The following is a 27,496-nucleotide window of genomic DNA, read 5'->3' on the forward strand; positions in this document are numbered from 1 at the left end:
TGTTCTGCCATGCCCCTTCCAAAACCACCACCATGTCCTGCCTGTCCAGTCTCTCCCTGGTTAGTCTCCCAGCCGGTTGCCATCTGCAGCCCTCCTTCACTACTTACCATTATCACCCCATTGTACTGTTGATGTTCATCTCACCTATTTCCCCTGTCTGTCAATAATGCTTCTGTTGAACACCAAATATTATATTTTGAAGAATGTTAGAAGCCTGTAACAACTGACTTCCTAATACTAATGAAGTCAGTGAATACAGGTTTCCAAGGCAACAGTGAATAAATCATGACAGAATTTTACATTTTGGGTGAACTATCCGTATAACACTAATGAAGAAAATAAAATAAAAAGCCATAACAATAGTTCTGATGGTGGACCATGCCAGCAATTCAGACAGGCAGGAGAGTAGTGGTAGAATTGCGGTGTTGTTCTAGTTAAATTATGTGAAGTTTATTCATAAACTAATTTCGAGAGGAGCACGTGATTATGATTGAACACGGCTGGTTCTGCATTAGCATGCATGATCCACCAATCAGGCCATTCCTAACCCACTATAAAGAGCCAGGGTTTTTTCACTACAGTCATCTTCGATTTGAAGAATCCCCCCTTCCACCCCTACCTTTTCACCTTTCCCTCAATAGGGCAGCACGGTGGCCCAGTGACTAGCACAGTTGCCTCACAGCAAGAACGTCACTGGTTCTAGTCCTTCAACAGGCCGGTGGTCGTTTCTGTGTGTAGTTTGCATGTTCTACCAGTGCTTGCGTGGGTTTTCCCCGGGTCCTCCGGTTTCCTCCCACATTCCAAAAACATGCACAACAAGTAAATTGATCAATCTAAATTTGCAATTCAGGTAATCTTATAACGCAGCATATCTTGTAATAGCATTCAATTTTTAGTCATCAGCTCTTATCAAGGGGGAGTTGTCGAGATCTACCTGAGCTCAAGGCTCCCCTCTCTTCCTCCAAACGGGAGGGAGCCCAGGGCTCAAGAACCTTCGAGCTCAGGGCTCTCTCCCGGGACAGCATGCCAAACTTGCTTATAATCAATCATCAGCTAAGTGTGAACTCTTGAAAGCTGATTTAGTTCAGTTTAATACAAGTGTCATTCATTCATTTTCTTTTTAGCTTAGTCTCTTTATTAATCAGGTGTCACCAGAGCAGAATAAACCACCAGCTTATCCAGCATGTATTTTAGGCAGCGGATGCCCTTCCAGCTACACCCCATCACTGGGAAACATCCAAACACACTCATTCACAAATATACACTGCGGACAATTTAGGTTGCCCAATTTACCTATACCACATGGACTGTGGGGTAAACATGGGAGAACATGCATACTCCACACATAAAAGCCAACTAATCCATCAGGGCTCATATTGTACTACCTACTGCCTCACCGTGCTGCCTACAAGTGTCATTGTTGATTGATAATATACTGTAGAGCAGCTCCACCAACTCAACCAACCCCACTTTTTCTGTTATCCTGGTTTTCTTGATGGGGGCAGTTGTGGTCTAAAGGTCAAAGAGTTGGACTTGTAATTGAAATGTTTGATTCCCAGTCCCAGCAAGAATTGAAGATGGAGGAGTGAATAAACCACATTCTCTCCATCTTCTGTATCCAGCTGAGTTGCCCTTGAGAAAGGCACCAAATGCTTAATCCGCTTGTTAAGTGGTGACGTGTTGGTGACGTACTGTATGTAATACTGTTTCCGGGTCCAAGCCGCCACTCATTTGAGTTGAGAAATCATTTGTTTATGATCACTTTTATTCATATCACACATTAAATTAAATTTTATATGAAGTCATAATGTACACAACAATCTCTGGGCTTGCTGCATCACAAATTTTAACAATGTATAAAAAAAGGAATTACTTTCTGGCCATTGAATATTAGGCAAGGACTTATATATATTGCAATCGTAATTTTTGAAAGTATCAAATCGATTTGTAAACGTTTATTATTACCATTTCACGAGTCTCCCCATTCAGTTGAATAGAGTGCTTGGACCAGGAAGCCGCTTCGCGTGACATCACACTTAACAATCGGATAGGGAGGCTCGGCTGTTCAGAGAAAGACTGAAAATACCTTTAAGGGATAATAGCAAAAAGGAATAGGAATAGTGAATAGGAAAATGGGAATAATAATAATAGGAAAATGGAGGAGTGAATAAACCACATTATCTCCATCTTCTGTACCAAGCTGAGTTGCCCTTGAGAAAGGCACCAAATGCTTAATTGCTCCCTGAGCACAGGAAGCAATAGCTGCCCACTGCTCCAGCCCTCACTTCATACTCATGTCTGCACTTGGATGGGTCAAAAGCAGAGGACCAATTTCACATTTGGCTAACTATACTTAACAAGAATCCCTTCACTTAATTCTACTTTTGTGCATTACCCCATTTAGAATTTCTCCTATGGCCTGTTAACTCATCTTTGCTGTTTATTAATCTTAATTTGATCTGCCAAATGTCTGACTCACTGACAGACGCGGGGCCTCCCAAAGCACTAGGCAGAAGATTAATAGCGTGCAAGTCATACTTTTCTCTATGACACATTTCTGCAAAGCACTCTTCATAAATAAACATTCATAAACTATTTATAATGCTGTAGCTAATTTAGCTTTTTCTGAGATCATCTTCCTTGGATCTTAAGTTTATTGGTGATACTGGGACATGCACTTAAAAATATGATTTCATTAATTGAAATTACTGCTAAGCTTTTGAGGAAAGGTCTGGCTGCGAAGTGACTGCAAATGCACTCACAGACTCTAAAGGCTTCCGCAGAGCTGAGGACACTGATTGTAATATGAATTTATTATAAGAAATTATCATTCTGCAGTAGCAGTGTAATTTATCAGCTCTTTCAATTTAATGATCTAGTTCTTAGACTACAATTGTTTTGTATTTGAGTAACTGGCTGCTCCTTTTCATGTAGGGATAATTCTTCATCTTTACCTACTTCATCTTCAAAGCCCTCAAAAGAATTACCAAACAGGTTTAGCCGTCAGAACTGCGTCATTTATCCTGATTCATTCATGTTCGCAACACACTCTGCATTCCAATGTGCATAGTATCTTAGAGTATGTGTCACGATCGGTGGTTGGGAAAAGGAGCGAGGACTCAAGTGCAGATAAATGGAAATTTATTAATAATAAAAATAAAATGCTAAACTAACTACCCAGAGGTGGAAAACATCAATTAAATAAACAAATAAACAAGCAAACAAGACTGGGCAGGCTGGCAGGGATTCGGACGGAAACACACAGGACTGGAACAGGACAACGCAACATATGATGACGAACTGCAGGACAGCAGACATGAGGAGAATATAAGCAGAATTAAATTAATACACAGGTGAACATTCATTCATTTTCTTGTCAGCTTAGTCCCTTTATTAATCCAGGGTCGCCACGGCAGAATGAACCGCCAACTTATCCAGCAAGTTTTTACGCAGCGGATGCCCTTCCAGCCGCAACCCATCTCAGGGAAACATCTACACACACTCTCATACACTACGGACAATTTAGCCTACCCAATTCACCTGTACCGCATGTCTTTGGACTGTGGGGGAAAACGGAGCACCCGGAGGTAACCCACGCGAAGGCAGGGAGAACATGCAAACTCTACACAGAAATGCCAACTGAGCTGAGGTTCAAACCAGCGACCCAGGGACCTTCTTGCTGTGAGGCGACAGCACTACCTACTGTGCCACTGCCTCGCCACAGGTGAACAAACAGTTGTTAAACATTTGAATCTAATAAACTAATAATGGGTTAACAAGGAGGGTGGGACTAGACAATAGACGGGAGAGTACATGACACAGAGACAGCCATGTGCTCACATAAAACGGTACAAGAACACGTAGCCAATGAGAGAACTTATTACCCACGCGTTCACAATAACAGAACAAGACTGAAGCACGTGGCCACAATGTAAACACAGAGCCACGTGCTTGGACAACACATATAGACGCAAGACACGAGCACACGATAGATGAACACCTTACCTTTCGCTCACACATATGCAACGCACATGTCTCATCTCAGCATCAACCAAAACCGAACTAGACAGAGACGCTGAGAATAAAACAGCGCGATGTCGACAGAACAAAACACAAACACGAGACTCTTATTGTAATATCATAGTTCCACTCTGGTCTTGTAAACTCTTGTTTTGGTGGGAGAGTCCGGACACTAGCTCTGTCTTGTCCTGTTTCTGTCCTTGTGTGTGTGTTTCTGTGTGCGCGTGCGCCATCGTGGGTGAGCGCAGAGCGTGCATGCTCCCGCTTGAGTTGGCCACGTGGGCTTTGTGGTGTGTCCGGACTCTACCACCAAAACAAGAATTTACAAGACCAGAGTGGCAGAACCCTGACAATGTGATATTACAATAAGTGTGTCGCAGATGAAGCAGTATGGAAAGGTGTATGGCAAAAGTCCCTGAATTTATCTGAGTAGACCTTTCAAATAGGAGACATGACAGTTATACATACAAGGGTTGGACATTAAAACTAAAATGTCTTGTTTTAGACTAATAACATTTATAAGTATGGTGTAGGGCCTCCTTTTGTGCCCAATACAGTATCAATTTATCTTGGCAGCGACAGATACAAGTCCTGCACAGTGGCCAGGGGGATTTTGAGCCATTCTTTTTAGAAAATAGTGGCCTGGGGCCTCATGTACGAAGATTTGCGTGGAAATCATACTAAAACATTGCGTACGCACAAAGCTGTAAATGTACAAAAGAATATGCGTGGGATTCGGCGTACGCAGTGTTTCATATATCTGAATTTTTTTCTGCGTACGCCGAATCCCATGCATATTCTTTTGTACATCCGAATGACCGTGAAACCGAGCGCAACATGCACGAGCACAAAACCCCTCCCTGCCTCCTCCCCCGTATAAATATGCTAATGACTCTACTTTGGCAAAACCCAACGAAAAAGCAATGGCAAAAGCAAGCAAGAAGAGAAACTTTGAACAGAATGTGAATTGGAGGTGCTGCTTTCGGGGGTAGACCGGAGAAAAGCGGTGTTATTTGCAAGTTTGTCCTCCGGAATTAACAACAAAAGAAAAAAAATAGAGTGGGAGAGTTTAGCTGATGCAGTTAACACAGTTGGGTCTGAACATTGCACTGTGGAGTTAAAAGAGAAATAGTGTGATTTATATGTGTAAAATGTTGCAATTTCCTTAACAGTCTCAGTGGCTTAGCTTGTAAAACACATGTCAACATGTTTTGACACGTTCGAGCATGAACTCGGTTTGAATTCAGCGTCTGATGAACTCTTTCTTCTTTTTCCCCCGCTACATATCAGATTTTGACAACTATTTTTCATGAGAAAGACAAGTAGGAATCATTTATAAGTTTGTGCATCATATTTTATTTGCACATTTATTGAATGGATTCACGCATGCAAATTCATCTTCAGATAGTGTCTTTATAGCAATGTGCGTGCAGTAGATCGCTCAGATTACATTGGGAAAACAGGCGACCGCTGCAAATTGTGCTTTAATGTTTAGCTGGTCAACTGTATGTTATGGAAACCTTATATACCTGCTAGATGAACCCGTCTCATACAGCTGCCTTTGCAAGGCTCAGACACTTTGTAGAGAGGAATTTAACACAACTGCCTCTAGGAGTCGCCAATGGAAATAAAACAGACACGCACAAAAAATGTGCGTACGCCAGCCATAAAGCTGGCGTGGAGCTGCGCACATTCCCACGTTCAGTTCATTGTTAGTAAATCTAAACGTGAGCGATTCTGAGCGTGAAACCTGGCGTACGCAAAGTTTTTGTGTGTACGCAGTGTTGATACATGAGGCCCCTGGTCACTACAGAATGTTTCCTGACTCGTTCCTCCAAAACTGAGGCTCAATAAAATGAAGATCTTGCTGTGTGCATGTTGGTGAATTATTATCCTGATACATGGCACCGCTTCTCTATAGTTTAGACAGCATGACTAGGCATAGCAGAGGATTTCAGTAGTACATCAACTGCGCAATCCACGGTTTAGTTTAGGTATTGCTAGTATGTCATCTCAAACAAATACTTGACATAAGTGCAAACCAGAGATGGGGGACTCGAGTCACATGACTTGACTCGAATCAGAATTAAGTCACAAAATTTAGGACTTGAGACTTGCTTGACAATTATCCAAAAAAGACTTGACTTGGACTTTGGCTTAGTCCTTTTATCAATCTGGGGTCACCACAGCGGAATGAACCGCCAACTTATCCAGCATATGTTTTTACCCAGCGGATGCCCTTCCAGCCACCACCCATCACTGGGAAACATCCACACACACTCAAACACTACGGTCAAATTTAGCATACCCCATTCACCGGTACATGTCTTTGGACTGTGGGGGAAACCGGAGCCCCCAGAGGAAACCCAGACAAACACGGGAGAACATGCAAACTCCACACAGAAATGTCAACTGACCCAGTCTGGACTTGAACTAGCGACCTTTTGGCTGTGAGGCGACAATTCTAATCACTGAGCCACCGTGCCACCAGGGGTGAGTATATTATCAGGAAATTTGAGTTCCTCTAGTGAACTAATCTTTTAATGAAACACACCTAATTAAACGCATCAGCTCATTGGTAGAGATTGCCAGAGCTGAAACTGGTGTGTCAGACAAGGAAGATGTCTGGAAATTGGTGCTGTCACAGAATAAAAGACAGCAAGACAGACAGATATATTACACTGGTGTGCCCATGTTTGTTATCTGGCCAAGCAGTGTCACACAAAACAAAGCTGTCATCCAAAATGACACAATGTCAGCCGAGTGAGCAGCAGAGAGAGCATCTAGCATCAGCAAAAGTGTCAATCTGACATGACCCACATTGTGGTAACAAGACTTTGGCACAAAAGCCAGACTGCGGTTGTTTGTATGTATGGAGTTAACCAATTATATTCAAACTTTATTATTATTAATCTTTTAAAAAGATTACATAAGAGTTCATGGGTGACACGGTGGCTCAGTGGTTAGCATTGTCGCCTTACAGCACGAAGGTTGCTGGTTCGAGTCCCAGCTGAGTAAGTTGGCATTTCTGCGTGGAGTTTGCATATTCAGGTTTCCTCCGGTTTCCCTCACAGTCCAAACATATGTGCCATAGGTGAATTGAATAAAATAATTTTTTGTCTACGGGTGTTACCCAGTACTGGGTTGCAGCTGAAAGGGCATCCACTGTGTAAAACATGCTGAATAAGTTGGCAGTTCCAGTTGCTGTGGCCACCCCAGACTAATAAAGCCGAAGGCAAATTAAAAAGTGACATAAGAGTTTGAGCGAAGCAGTGGCGCAGTAGGTGGTCCTGTCGCCTCACGGCAAGAAGGTCGCTGGTTCCAGCCTCGGCTCAGTTGGCATTTCTGTGTGGAGTTTGTACAATATGTTCTCCCTGCGTTTGTGTGGGTTTCCTCCAGGTGCACTGGTTTCTCCCACAGTCCAATGACATGCGGTACAAGTGAATTGGGTAGGCTAAATTGTCCGTATTGTATAAGTGTGTGTGTGAATGTTTCCCAGGGATGGGTTGCAGCTGGAAGGGCATCCGCTGTGTAAAACCTTGCTGGATAAGTTGGCGGTTCATTCCGCTTTGGCGACTACGGATTATTAAAGGGACTAAGCCGACAAGAAAATGAATGACATGAGAGTTCAAAAGGTTTTCCAGAACATGTTTTTACTTTACCCACACAGATGCACTTTGATAAATTTATAATAGTTATTTATATTTTAGATTAGGACTGCTTAAATACATAATTTAAAGTGTGCTGATTCAAGTTTGGCTTGTCCTTTTGAAGGTGGAAGTTATTCAAACGTCAAAAGCAGTCTTCAGACAGTGATTGTCTGTCTTTTTATCTCACTCCCTGTGTGAAAATCCCCAGTCAAATTGTCTGTTGTTTTGTAATGAACACTGAGGTCGTGTGGTGATTGAATTACTGTTGGAATCCACATGTCTGAGATTCTAAAGAATATTCTAAAGAATATCAGTCGAACCATGGAGAATAAGATGCTGAATCATATTGAGAACGACTTCAAACAGGGAAGCAGGGTTGGGTACCGAAACCTGGTGCCTTTATAGCATAGCAGTGCTATAAGGGCACCTGGTTTCGGTACCCAACCCTTTGTAAGCAGTAAGAGGGTCGTTGGTTCGAACCTCAGCTCAGTTGGCGTTTCTCTGTGGAGTTTGCATGTTCTCCCTGCGTTCGCATGGGTTTCCTCCGGGTGCTCCGGTTTCCCCAAAACACATGCGGTACAGGTAAATTGGGTAAGCTAAATTATCCGTAGTGTATGAGTGTGTGGATGTTTCCCAGAGTTGGGTTGCGACTGGAAGGGCATCCGCCGCGTAAAAATGTGCTTGATAAGTTGGCAGTTAATTCCGCTGTGGCGACCCCGTATTAATAAAGGGACTAAGCTGACAAGAAAATGAATGAATTTACATTATTACTTTCCCTGTTGAAAAGTCCAGCTTAAACCAGCCTAGGCTGGTTGGCTGGTTTTAGCTGGTCAACCAGGCTGGTTTTAGAGGGGTTTTGGCCATTTCCAGGCTGGTTTCCAGCCATTTCCAGCCTGGTCTTAGCTGGTCAGGCTGGGAAATGACCAGCTAAAACCAGCTTGACCAGCCTAGACAGGCTGGGAGCCCATCCAAAACCAGCTATGTCCAGCTTACACCAGGCTGGTCAAGCTGGTTTTAGCTGGATTTAGCTGGTCATTTTTCAGCCTGACCAGCTAAGACCAGGCTGGAAATGGCTGGAAACCAGCCTGGAAATGGCCAAACCCCCTCTAAAACCAGCCTGGTTGACCAGCTAAAACCAGCCAACCAGCCTAGGCTGGTTTAAGCTGGCGTTTTCAGCAGGGTTATCCTTTCCAATATGGCCGACTTTTGATGCATCGTGAAAACAATATATAGAGGAGTCACATTTGTGCCTAGATTTTTTAAAGATAAGACCTCATAGACAACGCAGTGAAGAAAAAAAATGAACGTGAAAACTCCATAATAAAACTTCCCAGTTATTAACATTTCACACATCAGTACATGCATGATTCATTGGCATGAATCAACATCAACTTGTACTAATCCACTTATCCCGGGCTAGAAATCAAACAGACAGATACACATGTTTTATTAATCCTTGATAAGAAATGTTAATTTATTCATCGCTTATTCTCAATTTTATACCGTCTATGAGAATTACATGAATAAAAGAGCTCAATAGAGAGTCTCACAGGATGCGTGATAGATTCTCAGCATGCCCGCTCTTCCACTTAAACTTGTCATGTTTCTCATTTCGTTGTTTTTAACACTCCTATGCTTAATTCTGCTATTGATTTTGCTCACCCGGTCCAAAATACATGAGCTGTAATTGGCTCTCGTGTTCATACATGGAAATTAGATGTGAATCTGTGGAGACTTCAGAGGACTGGACTCACCAAATTGGCAGAGCAACCTCTGCCCTCTGAGTAACATGTTAGGAATATTTACAGTGCAAATTGCTCATTAAAGTAAAGAGAAAGGGCGTTGAATTATGGAAAATTGTTGGGAATCAGCAAACATTTGATGAGGTCAGTGGAGAGCAAAACGGCTGCGTGCAGGAAAAACAGTCAAGGCTGATGAATATGCATCATGTGTATCCATCTAATACTTGATCTCAAAAGAGTTCACAGACCATTTAGATGAGCTCTAGAAATTTAGGACACGCTTACACATAAACATTCAGGGCTTTTTCAATTTGGGTTGAGCCAAGCTGATAGCCAGAGCGGGATTGGGTAATTTGAATGATGTCGAACGTCCAGAATTTGTCAGTTTTTGTCCTGTACATGACCTCCCTTGTTGTTTTTTTTTATCTGCTAGGCCATCACATATAGGGCAGATAACAATTTGATAAAGACTTTAAAGGGCACCTATGGTGACGTGTGTAGGTTTAAAGTATAGACCGTCATATTGGGGTAATATAAACACACACAGTGCTTTTTTTTTTTAAATTTAACTAAATAAAAACAGTGTACCAATTGAAGCGGTTTTCAGACCAATCGCAACTTGACGTAGGAGTGCGGTCCCCCCGCCCACTGAATTGATTGACAGCTTCGCTTAGTAACATGACGTAGTCACTTGTATAATCATATCAACAAGACTAGACATGCAACTGGGAATCAGCTGGAACCAGTCTGGCCATTCTCCTCTGACCTCTGGCATCAACAAGGCATTTGTGCCCAAAGAACTGCCGCTCACTTTATTTCTCTATTTTAGCTCATTCTCTGTAAACCCTAGAGATGGTTGTGCGTGAAAATCCAAAAAAAAACAGGCAGACTGACACCAAAAACCATGCCACATTCAAAGTCACTTACTGTAAATCACCTTTCTTCCTCGTTCTGATGCTCGTAAAAAAAGGTGTGAACCCTTTCACACAAGTATTTAGAATGTGTGTGAAAGGGTTAATAATGTTTCATGCATGTGGAAAATTCTGGTCCACTGTTTTTATAACCCATCTGTTCTTACTGATTGTGTTCACTTGTGTCTTGGTTAGTTTACCATTTCTATTATAACGTTGAGTATTGAGATGTCTCAGTTACTTTGGGTCTGATCCCACTATAAGTTTGGTTGTGATCTTCTCAATGAAGTCCTTTATGATGGGGCAAATCCTTGACATAAATCCCTGTGGTCAGCTTAAACTTGTCGTCCCAGAATTGGCTGGGGCCGTGAGCTCTCACATGGGCGGTCAGTGGGAGTATTAGAATTTATGTGTGCAAGAGTTAATAATATTTCCTGCATTTGGACAAGTCTTTATAACCTGCAGTTCCTTAATGATTGTGTTCACCTGTGTCTTGCTTAGTTTACAGTTTTCAGAGTATTAATAGCTTTCTGTTACTTTTGGTTTGATCCCAAAATAGGGTTGATTATGATCTCCTCACTAAAGAACTTTATGATGAGACAAATCCTTGACATATATATCCCTGTGGTCAGCTTGAACACATCATCCCAGGACAAGAAGGATATGGTGTTAAACTAAACTGTAACTGACAATTTATTATGCTATCCTATTCTTCAATTCATCTTCTTCTAAGTACCAAAAACTCCGCACCAAATACTATATATTTGTTTAGACATTATCTACTCTGTTAGTATTATCCAAAAAGCAAGAAGCAAATGGTGAGGATGTAAACTCATAATATATTAGTTGCGGTAAACCAAACCCAGACTCCCCTGTAAATGCAAGTATGATATGTAAATATATCCAATTAAAGGTCTGCACTATGCAGATGCAATTAATTGTGTTTTTATATGTTAGTGCTCCATTTCTTTTAAATAAATGGCACTATATATATATATATATATATATATATATATATATATATATATATATATATATATATATATATATATATAATTTTTATTTTTTTTAATGTTACTTAAAATGTATTTGGTATAGTTTGTATATTAAGCTGCAGAAAAAGCCAAGGTCAGCATAAGCCACTACTGTATTTTTTAACCTTCTTTAACCTTCTTTTTTTTTCTAAATCTATCCCCCTGCATCCCTCCAACACTTTTAAAGATGAAAGGGTTTTATAATTTACCATGAAATGCACTTGCATTATTGAAGCTTTGAAATACTGCTGTCTCTGATAATTGTAACTAGTGTAATAAAATCAAGAACACACTTTTTTAGCAGCATGTGCGGATTTGAGATGCACATTTTCTGCAAACTTCCTCAAGCTGCACATTCCTCTCAAACCATTACCATTTAAATCGCTTTATTTTTTCAAATAAATTAGCATCCATATATAAATTTAATCTCCCTCTCTCTTCTCTCTCTTGATCGTGAGTAATGCTTGCAGTTCATGCTCAACTTGTGCCCTAATGTACCAGGTACACAGCAAGGATTATTATGTATAATTTGCATAAGCCATAGAAGTTTTGCATTGGTAATAATCTCATCCTGTTTACAAAAGTGTGAGATAAAGGAAAATGGTAATATTGACTTCATTGGCTTTTGTTGTTAATGCACATGTAAAAAAAAAAAAAAACATGGGTAAATAAACATAGGCATAACAAGAAAACCTTATCAAAAACAACTATTAATATTATAATAGTCTGAATCTTACATATATTGTGGGTTTAGTTGTCACTCAATTAATTATTTGTCTATTATTCTAAAATTTTATTAATTTAACTATTTAAAATTAATTTATCGAAGAGTCACACATTTTTTAAAACTGTTGACAGTCGTATATGTGTGTCACATAACCAGCGATCGCTCTCCAGAGATCGCTGGTTCTCACACGGACACTATGGACTACACTTCCACCTTCCTCTGGACTACATAGACATACATGCACTTCTCCCAGACACTCACGCCTGCTCACTCATCTAGCTTGATTACATTCGCACACCTGAGGACTTTCAGAGACTGATTAGAGACACTACATATGCCACTCATTCACCCATCCTGTTTGCCGAGTCTTGTTAGCTGTTTCAGTTGCATTACTATGCGTTACTCCTTGCCTTGTTTCCCCGTGTTTAGACCTCAGCCTTGTTTACCTTTTGTTCTCCTGTTTAGACGCCTGCCTTACAACCTATAGCCTGTTATACGATTACGATTCTGGACTGCCTGCATATACCCGTTTGTACCTGATTGATCTTTGCTTACCTGACGCTGAATAAACCTGCATTGTGGATCTTACCACCAGTTGTCTCTGTCACTCCACCTGGCGTTACAATGTGTCCCACACTGCTAAAAACACTATTAGGACACATATATTTTACTAAAAAGTGAAAATTTGTTGTTTTTGCGTTATTTCAAGCAAGTTTGTACTTCCGGTTTAAAACGAATGTTTGAAGCTGCGTCACGGCCATGAGATCTTAGCATGTGTTCCTATGTGTAGACTGGATGTCTGTACCTGGGAGTACCTTATGACAACTCTGAGTGTGCTGCATTCATTCAGGAGTAAGACTTGGTTCAAACCAATCAGCGCGCTCCATTATGTATTCAGTGCAACTTCATTAATATGCATGATAGCTTCGAAGACGGCAGAGAGACGCCATGTTGTGTTGCCAAGCGGGAGAACAAGAATTGTTTGGAAATAGGGGTCGTCAGTGTTGCTTTTATAATTTGCTGCAGTGAAGGTTTTGTATTCATTTTCCCGCTATGAGAGCACAGCTGAACTCACGTGTGGATTACAGTGCACGCGACACGCGACAGAAATACGTGTTTAAGGAACAATGAGCTTTTCTCATCTGGAAATGGTGAAATCCGGACTTGCCTCTCATCTCCTTTTAATAAAGACGCCGCTCCAGTTGGTGTTGACTGTCCTAATAATTTGGCAAATAATTTGATTACTGATGTCTCCCCTGTGTGTGTGTGTGTGTGTCTGTGTGTGTGTTTTGCCTCTGTGAAAATCAGCGTGTGCCCAAACCACTCCCATTTTTATGAAATTTTTTTAAATTTCCCTCCTCTGAAACTCCCCCTAAACAAAGCTGGACACGCCCACTTTCCTGACTTATTCCAAAGTAGAGGTTTAAAAAAAAACTGCTGAGACAGGGGGGTTCCATGGCCTTTTAACTATTAATTGTAATCTAGATTATAATAGAAAAGGGGCAAAGATTCAAATTTAAAAGTTCCAGTGTTATTTGTTGTTTTATGTTTTGCTTTTATGTTGTGGCCATTGTTTTATACTTTGAAACTACACTTAAAATCACCGGATCCTGTCAGCAATATATATATATATATATATATATATATATATATATATATATATATATATATATATATATATATATATATATATTGATATTAAATTAATTAATATATATATATATATATATATATATATATATATATATATATATATATATATATATATATATATATATATTCATTAATTTAATATCAAGGCGATAGTTTCCACAAAAAAAAAAAAAAGTAATTCTGCCATAAATTTAGTTGTTATGCTGGACACAAAGATAGATATTTGGAAGAAACTACTGCCATTGTTGAAATATCATCCTTTGTGTAGGGTAAATAAGAACTTTAATACAGGATGGGAGAAACTTGGGGTGATTAAAGATGCAGAATTTTAAGGTTTTCCTGTACTGTCCTATTAACATATAGCATGATCACTCTTTAAAAAGGAAAGTTCACCCAAACAACGAAAATGTACTCACCCTCAAGTAGATATTTGGAAGAAAGCTGAAAACCTGTAACCATTGACATACATGGTATGAAAAACAAATACTATGGGAGTGGTTTTGTTTCCAGCTTTCTTCACAATATCTTCCTTAGTGTTTAAGAAAAGAAAGAAATCCCTAAAGGTTTTAATAAAGGTTAAAGGTAAAGTAAAGGGTGAGTAAATGATGACAGAACTTTCAGTCCCTTTAATGCATTCCTACTGTAAGTTTATTTACATAAACATATTTTTATGGCACTGACTCATTGGGTTGAGGGAACATTGGGATGTGAAAATAAGGGATATCCTCACCATAATATGGGATTAAAAAATCTTTAAAAAAAAAAAATCTCCAAATTACTAAATATGTTCATTTGGAGCGGTTTCGCTGTAAATAAACATTTAAATGGTCAGAAACATGTTTTATTCTTATTATTTACAAAAGAAAAGATAAATAGTATACATTAGCACCAAATAAATTAGCAAACAGTTTATTAAAATTAATAGCTATTAATATGAAATTTCAAATCTCATTAGCCGTTTCTTCACTGTATAACTTTCACATTCTGATTAAAGAACAATGGATGAAACTCTTATTTATTTAGATTGTTTTTGTTTGCTTACATTAAATAACAGAGGTGTCATTTTAAAAATGCACAGATCTAACGTTATAATGAAAGCATTCGGTTGCTTTCCTAACCTTTTATGCTTATTTAAGTCGAAATTAGTTGTGTTTGAAAAAAACCCACCAAAATCGACATCTTTAGATACTATTATTAATATTATTATTAATTATGTGTCCATGCCTGTTTAAACACGCACCCGAAACCCAGACTTTTGCTCCGCTTTAAATAGCATGTACAGAATGCGTTTGGGAAACAGCATCTATATGGAGCACGTCAGTTTTGAAGATTTCATATGAAGGGGAGACGGCACCTATAATGAAAAGGAAAGGAAATCCCGCCGTTTTTATGTTTATTTCAAAGTGTTTTCATGCCTAAACAAAGCGAAAGCACGGAACAGACTCATATTTTTAGAGCAAGGGGTGGCCCCAGGTGGTTCGGCGGTATGGGTTGTGTATAGTGAGGCTTGGCTCTTTAATGTTTATGTGCCATCCTTCAGAGAAACACTGAAAATATGGGAGAAATACAAGTTAAAATCCTTTCGGGATGATTGCGGGATATAAAAGTAAACTACGGGAGAATCCCGGGAAAAATGGGAAGGTTGACAGGTATGCACTGACTGCTTATAATTATTGTATGCTGTTTGCTCGACTCTCTCCATCTCTCTGTTTATTTCTCATTCAGTCTTTGATGCGTCTCTTTTAACTGTAGCTTTGATTAATAGCGCAGTTGTCCTGTGCGTCCGTCCCACAAGAACACCCTTCATCTATCACTGCCGTCCCCCACTTCTGTCCTTTTAATAAAAAGACACACATCTCAGGAGGCAGAGACGAATCGCAAATGAGATCTCTAAAAACCGCAACTGTTTCTCCTTGACAGCACTGAGAAATACTTTGATAACGTCTCCTGCTTCGTAGCCTAAATATTTCTCCTGAAGAAGACGGGGATCTTGAAAACGTTTCAAACTGTGCTCAGGTGCTGACATTAAAAAATCTTTTAAATATATACATATAAAAGAACTACTTACAATGTCCTACATTTTTAGATATCTCTTAAACCCTGCCCATACTGTGTGATTTTTAATACACTGTTAGACCTTACTGGGCTATTTTACAGTAGAATACTGGCAACACTGTTGCCAGTTTGTCACTGTAATAGTTTGGTTAAAGTAAGTAACTAGCAACAGTGTTGAAAGTTAGGGTGCTTTCAAACCTGCCTTATTTAGTTTGATTGAATCACACTAGAGTTTGGTGCGGTTCGTTTGGGCAGGTGTGAATGCAGCAATCGTACTCGAGTGCGCACCAAAAGCGGACCAAATAAGCGTACCGAGACCTGCTTGAAGAGGTGGTCTTGGTACGCTTTCAAACGAACTCTGGAGCAGTTAGTTTGTGGTGAGAAAATGATCCGTACTAAAACAGGTCCAACCGCAAAAAGTACTACACGTTTTGGACTAATTTAGCTGCCGTAGGCCGATGCGCTGTGCATTATGGGATATGGAGGAAAAATATTTGTTGACAGCGCTTCACCAACAGAGAGAGAGAGAGGGGAAAACATTACCTGATGGAGCGTTGGTAATATTTCCGCAAGATGAGCATGTCGCAGTTTAGCTAAATTAATTCACGTCTCCTCCTGAAGTGACGAGCGATGCATTAAACACTGTTTTCCAGCCGTGGAGGCGCTTCATTTTCGTAGTGTATAGTTTGTCTAAAGCAGGGATACAATCAGCCAGCGCAGTCGTCCCTCCAGAGTAAAAGGTTTTGTTTACCTGTGGGAGTTCACCGGCATTTTCCCACACGTGAATTCTGATCAATCGATAAGCAGTTTAGGAAATATGTTCAACAACATCTGGCCAATGAGAGATGTGGATTTTGTCAGATGACTGCATTTCGGTTCTTTTCAACTGGTTCGGACCAAAGCCAGCAGTGTGGTGTGTAAACGACCCAAAGACGGCAGAAAATGCAACAATGCATCATTTATTACCCTTGGTCCGGACCAAATGAAGCGAACTACAGATGTGAACACACCCTTAATTACTGTAACCAAACCATTACAGCGAGTAGCTGGCAACAGTGTTATAATAATATTTTTTTTAAAAAGGCACATCAAAAGAACTCACACACACTTTAGATATGGTTAGAAACATTTTTGTCAAACACAGGCACATACCATACATCAATTCTCAATAAAAAGGTTAAAATAATTATAAAAAAAACCCAACAAAAATTTAGTCGCCAACACTGAGAATCCAAAGAGTCAATCTTTTTATTATTATAATTATTATTTAGTTTCCCAGAGATGGGTTGCGGCTGGAAGGGCATCCGCTGCATAAAAACTTCCTGGATAAGTTGGCGGTTCATTCCGCTGTGGCGACCCCAGATTAATAAAAGGACTAAGCCGACAAGAAAATGAATGAATGAATTATTATTTACTTAAAACATCAAGACAACAAACTTTTCTATTGTCTCTATTATACATTCATAGGTGGAAACACAGCTTTGAAAAAAACTTAGCAACAAATTCACAACCTGGGACCTGACAGTGGAGGTTTGCGTGTGGATGGCTGTGTATCATATTTTTTGTGATTTCCTGTAATGATTTCTGTTCACGTTACCTAACTGAGGATATTGGAATTTAAAGATGTTTATGTGTATAAAATCTATAGTTGCCAGAAAGACACATAACACTGTTAGCATCTGTACATTATGGTAATATGCAATATCCAATTATTAAATATACATAAATGCAAGTAATGTAAGAAGATATATAGGGAGAGGCTAACTAGCTAACAATGTAGCTTTCAATACACGTTTCAAGATAGCAACAATTTAACTTGATAACAACAATTTAACTTAATACACACAGGCTTATTTTAGAAACCCTCAAAATATTTAAACACATTCTACTTACTCATTGTAGATACTTATTTGGGGCTTAAAACATCAGAGTCTGTAACCGAACTGATAGACAGAGCATGGAGCACACTCAGAAGTAAACAAATCAAACACCTGGCTCCCTTAAAGGGCCAGCATTTTCTGAAAACTTTTTCTAACAGCTTTGTGTTTAGAATAAGACAGACAGCCTATGGTAGTGTGTGTTAATGCCTAAATCATTGTTTTCTGTCTTAAGATAAATGCACTTCTCTATAAATAGCAACATAAAGCATCAGAGTAGATGGACAGCTATAGTTGAACAGTAGTTTACCATTTATTGTCACAGTTACTACCTGTAATGGGTGTATAAAGTAAATTACTGCAATTTATTCTTTGCACTACACAATTTCATACAAATCCTACTCGTTTTATAGTAAAATACTGTTTTCTTTTATTACACCAAAACACTGGGTATTTTACAGTTATTTACTGCATAATCTACAGTAAGGGTTAACATGACGTGTGAGACCAGCCTGATCTCACGAGAAAACTTAAGTATTTAACGTTTTACCAGTTTAGTCGTACGAAATCGTACGATTTTAAAAAGGAGGCAGCACCTAACCCCACACCTAAACTGTCATTGGGGGATGAGCAAATTGTACGAAATTGTACAAATTTGATCGTACGAATTCATACGAATTAGCCACTAAATCAAAAGGTATGAATTGCAGTGAGATTAGGCTCGTTTGAGGTGCGCCTCGCATTGACTGCATTGTAAACGAGAGCAGGCGTGCGCAATAAGAGGAGGGCTCAAAAATTACATCAGAAGTCGGACACCTGCTGAATCTCGCTGTTTAGCCACCTGGAAACGTCACCAGTGGCGGAGATCTCGTTCGCGTTTTTTATCGCAGACGAATGAAAAAATACTATGGTGATTTATAGTAAATATTATTGCATTTTGAACATGTTTTTTCAGTATTGTGTTGTGTTTATAGTTGTTGTGATACCAGAGTAACTATAAAATTTAAATAGGCTATTTTATAACATGGTTCAAAAGCACTACAGTATACATTACTATAGTATTTTTAATATGGGAGTGGATGCAATAGAAATATCACAGTTTTTACAAAAAAAAAAAAGGTTCATTGATGAACAGCTCATTAAGTAAAAGGGTGTATTTAAAATGTAATTCTGTATATTCAACAAACGTTAAAAGAATAACAAAATAAACAGCTTATACAGCAAGAAAACTTTCAAGAAACCTAATTTGGCTACATTATAATAGAAGTAGCCATAGCAAGATGCTTTTGAGTGACAAGTCATGACAAATGTTTGTTTGACAAATAAATTCTTAGGGGGTTAATTATATTGACAAGCTTATTAGGTCTATATAAACTGATATTACTCCATCCAGACTAAAATAAACAGCCCAAGACTTTCTCCAGAATAAAAACTATTAGACTGTAGGAAAAACTGTGAAAATATTCTTGGTCTATTAAACATGACTTTTGACTTCACATACATACATATATATATATATATATATATATATATATATATATATATATATATATATATATATATATATATATATTATATATATATATTTACATTTAGTCATTTAGCAGACGCTTTTATCCAAAGCGACTTACAAATGAGGACAAGGAAGCAATTTACACAACCAAGAGCAACAATGAATAAGTGCTATAGGCAAGTTTCAGGTCTGTAAAGTCTAAGAAGGGAAGTATTAGTAGTATTAGTATATATTTTTTTTTTTTTTGGTACAGTTAGTGTGATATTCAGAGAGGCAATTGCAGATTAGGAAGTGTAGTGGAGACTAAATAGTTGAGTTTTTAGTCGTTTCTTGAAAGTAGCGAGTGACTCTGCTGTTCTGATGCAGTTAGGGAGTTCATTCCACATATATACATATGTGTGTGTGTGTGTCTTGTTTACTACACCCTTTTCACTTCTCATATGAAACCACACAAAGATGAGGCATAATGACAAAACAGTCTGATTACCTTTGTATGTCTGAATATATGTATATATTGGATTGACTTTCATTGAATAACGCTGCATAAAAATTACAATACAAAATTCACACAAACATACAAAAAGTGAAAATGACAACAAACAGGACTTAAAACTGAGAGAGAAATAAAATACAGCACACACACATCCTAATGATTTATTAGTAACATTTAGTTATATTGGATAGGTCACGTTATGTTTTACAAAGATGTGTTTTGTTTTTGTTTGTGTGTAAATCTAAATAAATAACCATATGTAATGCTCTTTATGACTTTTTTTAATTATCAACGAAAATACAAAAAAAAGGTATTCAACAAATCCAGGTATAAACCTTAGTAAAACAAGATAATAAAGTGTAATGTGTCAGTCTCATCCAATCAGCATTAAGCTGTGTCGTCAGCCAGTCGTTTCCCATCATGCTTTTGGTAACGCAGTCTTTTGAGAGCAACTGCGGCCGACTGAGGGTCCGGCCAAGATGGCTACCTGATCAGACGTGTTTGTTCGAGCTCCTGCACCATAAGTATTTAGATAGTATAAAAGAACTTTTAACTTGTCGTACATAGTGTTTATCGTTTTATGTAGTTGTTAATTCTACGTTTTTCCCGGAATCGCGTTGTCATGGGGCGTAAACGTGGTCACTCAGGTAATTCTTCGGCTGATGCTAAGACGGCTAACGTTAGCGTTAGCTTTAACGCATGCTCACCGGCCACTACGGGCCATGATTATGTTGTTTCCTGCATGAGCGAAGATGATGCCTTCTGTTTAGCTGAAGAAGAGTTTCCTGCGCTGCCTGTCACTCCGTGTAAATCACCAGTCATAAAGAAAAGAGCAAGTGATGACACTCGAGTTGATATATCGTCACAGTTGTCAGACATAACTCAGTTAATCAACAGCCGATCAGACGGAATAGAGAAAAAGATCTCGGATATGTCTATTGAACTGAAAGCTGTCGTTGAGAAAGTTACTAATCTTGAGAAACGCATGGATGATGTCGAACAGCCTGTGGCTCATATGCAGCGAAGGATAGATGATATGGAAACTTATTTAAGAAGACGTAATTTGAGGATAGCTGGAATTCCTGAATCTGTGCAAGACATTCGGCTTGAAGTGATCAAAATCTGCCAAAATGTTCTTCCAAGTGCAAAGGATAAGCTCTCAGATGTTATTGATGTGGTCCATCGTCTCGGGAAGATGCAGCAAGGTGGTCCCAAGGAGCGTCCCAGGGTGACCATTATGCAGTTTTCTGTTCGTTCGTACAGAGATGCTATCTGGAAAGCCGCGAAGAATTCTTCATATTTGAAAGAGAGTGGTCTGCGTTTCATGGAAGATTTCTCAGCGGGAGACCGTGAAAGGAGAAAAAAGTTGTGGCCCGAGGTTCAAAAAGCACGTGCGGATGGGAAGACGGCCTTTTTTGTCGGAGGCAGAGCTTACATTCAAGGACAGGGAGAAATTATCCTGCATACATAAAGTGCCTTCAGACTTTTAGCATTTTGATTTTGACTTTTATTGTGCACTTTTCAAACATTGACATGGAATTGTTGCATACAATTTAGAGTCTGCCTCTTATTATATATATTTTATTTGTTATAAAAAAAAAAAGTTCTTTTTGCAAATTTTTGTCGTTTAAGATGGTGCTGCTCTTTTGAGGGTTTTTTATTTTGAGACCTTTTTTGGAGAATATATTTTCATAATTACAAAAGTTATCTGAGCCAACACAACTTTCCTTAAACAGGTTAATTGTTCCATTGTTTGTGTGTTCTTTAAATGTCTTTATCTGTGGTGTCCTTAAACGCCAGGGGTTTAAGAGATGCTGTTAAACGCAAGGCCTTATTTTTGTTTTCTAGGCAATTTAGTTCTGATTTTGTGTTTTTTCAAGAGTCTCATTCAGAAGTTACTGATGTTAATTTTTGGAAATCGCAGTGGGGTAGCGAGATATGGTTCTCACATGGTACAAACCACTCTGCTGGAGTATCCAGTTTAAAAAATAATTTTGCAGGTGATGTGTTGCACACTTACTGTGATGAAAGCGGGCATTTTATTTTGTTACTTTTAAAGTGTTATAATGTGAACCTTATTCTTGTTAATTACTATGGGTATAATTCTAAAGCTGAAAATGATCAATTACTATTTATTTTAGAAGATAAGCTTACTTATTGGCAGTCAAAATTCCCAAATGCATATTTAGTAATTGGTGGTGATTTTAATACTGTCCTAAATGAATCTCTTGATAGATGGCCACCTGGTCGCTCGTCAAATTCAAATACAACTCTGAAAGCTTTTATGGATAGGTTAGAGCTTATAGATATTTGGAGGATTCAAAATGTAAATAATAGAACTTATACATGGAGCAATAAAAATTCTTCTAGACTTTCAAGAATTGACTTTTGGTTAGTCTCCAGAAACCTTGATAAAGATAATATTTATATTGATATCTCAACAACGCCACTAACAGATCATAAGGCTGTTTCCATTAAAATCTTATTTTCTTCTGATTCTAAACTTAACAAGGGCTGCTCTTATTGGAAAATGAACAGTTCTTTACTTGAACATAATGAGGTTAAAGTAGAGCTAGAAAGGCTTATAGGTCTTTATTGGAATAAAGCTAAACAGGAAAGCTCATTTGGTATTAATTGGGAACTGTTAAAATATGAAATTGGAAAATTCTTCAGAAAATTTAGTGCTAATTTGGCTAAAACTAAGCGTCTTGAGGAAACTAATATTGTTAGCGAAATTTCATCTATTACCGGGATCCTGCCTGAAAATCTCTCTGATAACCAGAAGGAACACTTAATTGATTTGCAATTCAAGTTGGATAATTTATACAAATTAAAAGCAGAAGGGGCTTTTATAAGGTCAAGGCAAAGGTGGCTTGAATATGGTGAACAAATGTCTTCCTATTTTTTCAAGCTTAAAAAAAATAGGTCAAAACATAACTCTATTTGTCAATTAAAAATTGGAGAGCTTGTTTCTGAAAATCCCAAAGAAATTTCCCAACATTGTTATAAGTTTTATTCCAATTTGTATAAATCAAAATTTAATCTAGTTGATCTGGATACCTTTACAACATTTCTTGGTGATATTAATTCTATTAGTAATGATGAAAAAACTATGTGTGACTCACCAATTACTATTAGCGAGGTTAAGGAAGCAATTTTGCATTTAAAAGGTAACAAGTCACCTGGTAGTGATGGGATAACAGCCGAATTCTATAAACTATATTCTGATTTAGTATCTCCGTTCCTTCTCCAAGTGTTTATAGAAGGTTTAAACTGTTCTGAGCTCCCTGTTAGTATGAAACAAGGTGTCATTTGTTTGATACCTAAACCTAAAAAGGATACACTTCTTTTAGATAACTGGAGACCCATCAGTTTACTTAATAACGATTATAAATTGTTTGCCCTTATTTTTTCAAAGCGTTTTAAGTTGGTTTTACACTCCATTATTGATGAAAATCAGTCAGGTTTTATGAAAAATCGTCACATTTTTAATAACATTAGACTTGTTTTTGACCTAATTGATTATTCAGATTTTATTCAAGATGATAGTTTAATTTTGTTTTTGGATTTCTTCAAAGCTTTTGACACCATTGAGCATCCTTTCATCTATTTTTGTTTAGAAAAATTCGGTTTTGGACCCTACTTTTGTAATGCAATGAGTACAATGTATGCTGGGGGAAATAGCTCAGTGAAATTAGGACATGGAACTACACAGAGATTTCTATTAGAAAGAGGAATTCGGCAGGGCTGTCCAGCCTCTGTTTACTTATTTCTTATAGTAGGCCAAGTCTTCTGTCACTTTATTAAGGCAAGTAAACTAGATGGAATTCAAATTGCTGGACGAAATATTTTAATTAGTCAGTTAGCGGACGATACAGCCTTATTTTTAAAAGACTCAAACCAGGTTCATCAGGCTATCAAATCCATTCAGTTGTTCTCTAAAGCCTCGGGTTTGCACCTTAACCTTAAAAAATGTGAAATATTAGCTTTAAAAAACTCTCCCCTATTATCTGTAGAAGGTATACCAGTTAAAGAAGCCGTTAACTATTTAGGTGTTGTCATTTCAAAAAAAGAACAAGACAGAGTTTCCTTAAACTTTAACCCTGTTTTCGAAAGGATAAAAAGTAAATTCAATCTTTGGTTATTAAGGGATTTGTCCTTAAGGGGCAGAGTTCTTCTTTCAAAAGCAGAAGGAATTTCTAGATTAACCTATTTTGCTTCAACCTTATATCTAGATAATAAAACAGTCAAGTCTATTGATACGATTTTATTTAATTTCTTATGGAAGAATCGTGTACACTACATGCGCAAATCTGTTGTTTTAAATTCCCTTAAAAATGGGGGTCTTGACTTTTTGGATTTCTCTTCTCTAAATAATACTCTTAAAATTAATTGGTTAAAGTTTTGTCTAAATAAACCTTCTTTCTGGAATTTTATTCCCAATTTTATTTTTGACCAACTTGGAGGTCTTTCCTTTTTATTATTATGCGATTATAAAATTGAGAAATTACCAGTGAAGCTCTCTGCTTTTCATGCTCAAGCCTTGTTGGCGTGGAAACTGATCTACAAGCACAATTTTTCACCACAACGTTATTTTATTTGGAACAATAGATGTATTTTGTATAAATGCAAGAGTATCTTTTTGGAGAGGTGGTTTGAAAAGGGTATTGTTTTAGTTTGTCAATTATTTAACACTCAAGGGTATCTTATGACATATGACGAGTTTCTTGTACATTTTAACTTTCCTGTAACTCCCAAGGAATTTTCTCTTGTTTTCTCTGCAATTAATTCTAATATTGTTTCCTTATTTAGAGGTGTAACTTGGATTAATAAGCCCATAATCAAACTAGTTGATACAGTGTGTGGTAAAATTTGTTTCTCACAGTCTAAAAATAACAAATCTATTCGCTCTCTATTTGTAAATCAAGTTGTATCTAAACCTTGCTCTATTACCTATTGGAATAATTTTGTAAGAATTCCTAAATGGGAAAGTATTTGGTCATTGCCTCACAAATTTTTGGTTACAAATAAGATAAAAGAAATATCTTTTAAACTAATTCATAAATTCTATCCGGTTAAACATTTCCTAAGTAAATTTAAAAAGGATATTGATATAAATTGCTCTTTTTGTTCTTTGCATTTGGAAACTGTACCCCACCTTTTCTGGCACTGTGGTTATGTTAAAAAGCTCTGGTATGATGCTTCTGTTTTTATAAAGAAAAGGGTACTCTTTAACTTTAATTTGCATTATGAAACTGTAATTTTTGGGTATTTTAATTATGATAATTTGAATAATGAAGCTTTTGTTATTAACCTATTTATTTTGCTAATTAAGTTTCATATTCATAAGTGTAAATTTTCCAACAAAAAACCTTGTTTTACTGTGTTTTATAAGGAACTGAAAAATTACTTTTGCACTATTCAGCATAGTGCTAATCGAAAGGCCATTAAAACTGTCCAACTGTGCTCTAGTTTCAAAATATTTGATTAATGTAAAGGTCCTGCTTGATTATATTTGTAAGAATTTTTAGTTAAGTATTTATACTCTTATTTTTATGTTTGTTTTATTTTATTTTATGTATTATTGTTATCATTTACTTTCTATCACCCTGGCACTGTTTTGTTTGCTGTATTGTCATGTATATGTTGTTTAAAGCATAATAAAAAAAAAAAAAAAAAAAAAAAAAAAAAAAAAAAGCAACTGCGGCCGACTGCTCTATCCGAGGTACCCGCCTCGCGATCGCGAGAGTTTTTTGGCGCACGTCAGCGTGACATCAGAGCAAGGCGAAGGCAAGGCGGACACATTTCTAACTGGCATGCATCTTGCGGTGATCACCGGTGATCGATTCTGCGCAGATTTTGGCCAAGTCAAACGAGCCTAATGTGTTGGTTAGACTAACGTTGTACCAAAATGTTGATGGACATTGCATTTTGTTTGGAAATGAAAATAGGGTTGAAATGAGAACCCAACGTCAGGTCGTTGCATTTTGGTTTATAATACAACCTAAAAACAACAAAATATCAACATCTAATGATGTTACAACTTGATGTTTTGCAGATGTTAGCAATATGGCATCTATCAGACATTGGATTTTGATTGTCATACCCAGCCTGATCTCACGAGAAAACGTAAGTATTTTACGTTTTGCCAGTTTAGTGGCTAATTCGTACGAATTCGTACGAGTTCAGTCGTACGAAATGGTACGATTTTAAAAAGGAGGCGTGGCACCTAACCCCACCCCTAACCCCAACCGTTATTGGGGGATAAGCAAATCGTACTAAATTGTACGAATTAGATCGGACAAATTCATACGAATTAGCCACTAAATAAAAAATTTACCGTGAGTTGCCGTGAGATTGTGTTGACTTTTTCTGTCATATACTAAGAATTGTGAATAAGAATTGATTACATAAAAATATATGTTATATATATGTCAACAATCAACAATATATGTCAACAATATTCGCTAAAATGTTATGTCAACATGTTTAACCAGTCTGATCTCACGAGGAAACGTAAGTATTTTAGGTTTTGTCAGTTTAGTGCCGAATTTGTACGAGTTCTGTCGTACAAACATGTACGATTTTAAAATGGCACCTAACCCCACCATTAGCCCCAACCGTCATTGGGGGTTGAGCAAATCGTACTAAATGGTTTGAATTAGATCATACAAATTCATACAAATTAGCCACTAAATCAAAAAGTTACGAATTGCCGTGAGATTGCGTTGGTTGAACAGAGTTTTCTGGACAAACGTCTGTGTTGAACAGGAATGTTGATATTTAAATAATTCGCGCATGCGTGACATGACGATCGAAAACTGAGCTAGTTTATCAGTTGCTTGAAAGAGGGGTGACACAGTGGTGCAGTTGGTAGCACAATCGCATCACAGCAAGAAGGTTGCTGGTTCGAGACCTGGCTCGGTCAGTTGGCATCCCTGTGTTCAGGTGTGTTTCCTTCGGGTGCTCCGGTTTTTGCCACAGTTCAAAGACATGAGGTACAGGTGTCTGAGTGTGAATGGGTGTTTGCCAGTACTAGGTTGCAGCTGGAATGGTATCCGCTGTGTAAAACGTATCCTGAATAAGTTGGCAGTTCATTCCACTGTGGTGCCTAAGCCAAATGAATGGATGAAGTAGTAAGTTTGTGTTCATTTTTAAGTAAAATGATTAAAACAGGATGATATGCTAACTACAACTAATTGCTTATTTTGCAAATTTAAAAAAAAATCATCTACTAAACAGAAAAAAAGTTTATTGACTCAACAGCAGTAACTGTTGCTTTAGTTGTGACAATAATATTTTATTAGTAAAATACAATAATCAACATTGCATAAATAAACAAAGTTATGTTAGCTAAACAAAAAAATATTACTGAGAATACCTAAAAAACAGTTGTTGGGACAACTTAAAGTTTTTACTGCATCAAGTTGCCTTATTTTTTTGTTTTCTCAACAATTTATTTATACAGTGCAGTATGACGTTGATTTCAAGGTGCCGTATGTAAGTTTTTAGCTCTTCTAAAGCATAAAAATGCCATGTTTGCAGAAAGAAAAAAACCCGAGAACCAAAACGAATGAGATATTCCTTTACAGAACAAATCAACTATCAGTTTATTTTAGAAATTTTTGGGATGAAATACTTTTTATTCACTGTATTTAATGTTTTATTTCAGAGACAGATAATGTATGTTTCTGATTAAAGGTCTCAAAGGCTTTGTAATAATATGCTGAATATGACCCTCTCACTTTAAACTCAATCGCATTTAACGTCAACACAGCTTATAAATTCCCACTTACAAGACAAAGTTCCCACATAAACACA

General features: G+C 37.7%; 1 protein-coding gene across 1 annotated transcript in view; it reads right to left on the reverse strand.

Moving 5' to 3' along the window:
* Positions 1 to 17,784, reverse strand: part of opn7b (opsin 7, group member b) — a 108,867-nt gene extending 91,083 nt beyond the window's left edge. The window contains exon 1 of the mRNA XM_087304977.1: positions 17,686 to 17,784. The gene's annotated coding sequence lies outside the window, so the exon portion shown is untranslated. The remainder of the gene's footprint in view (positions 1 to 17,685) is intronic.
* Positions 17,785 to 27,496: the final 9,712 nt, after the last annotated feature.

The sequence above is a fragment of the Danio rerio genome, chromosome 23 (genome assembly GCF_052040795.2).
Source record: "Danio rerio strain M-AB ecotype USA chromosome 23, GRCz13ab, whole genome shotgun sequence".
In the NCBI taxonomy this organism is placed as follows: domain Eukaryota; kingdom Metazoa; phylum Chordata; class Actinopteri; order Cypriniformes; family Danionidae; genus Danio; species Danio rerio.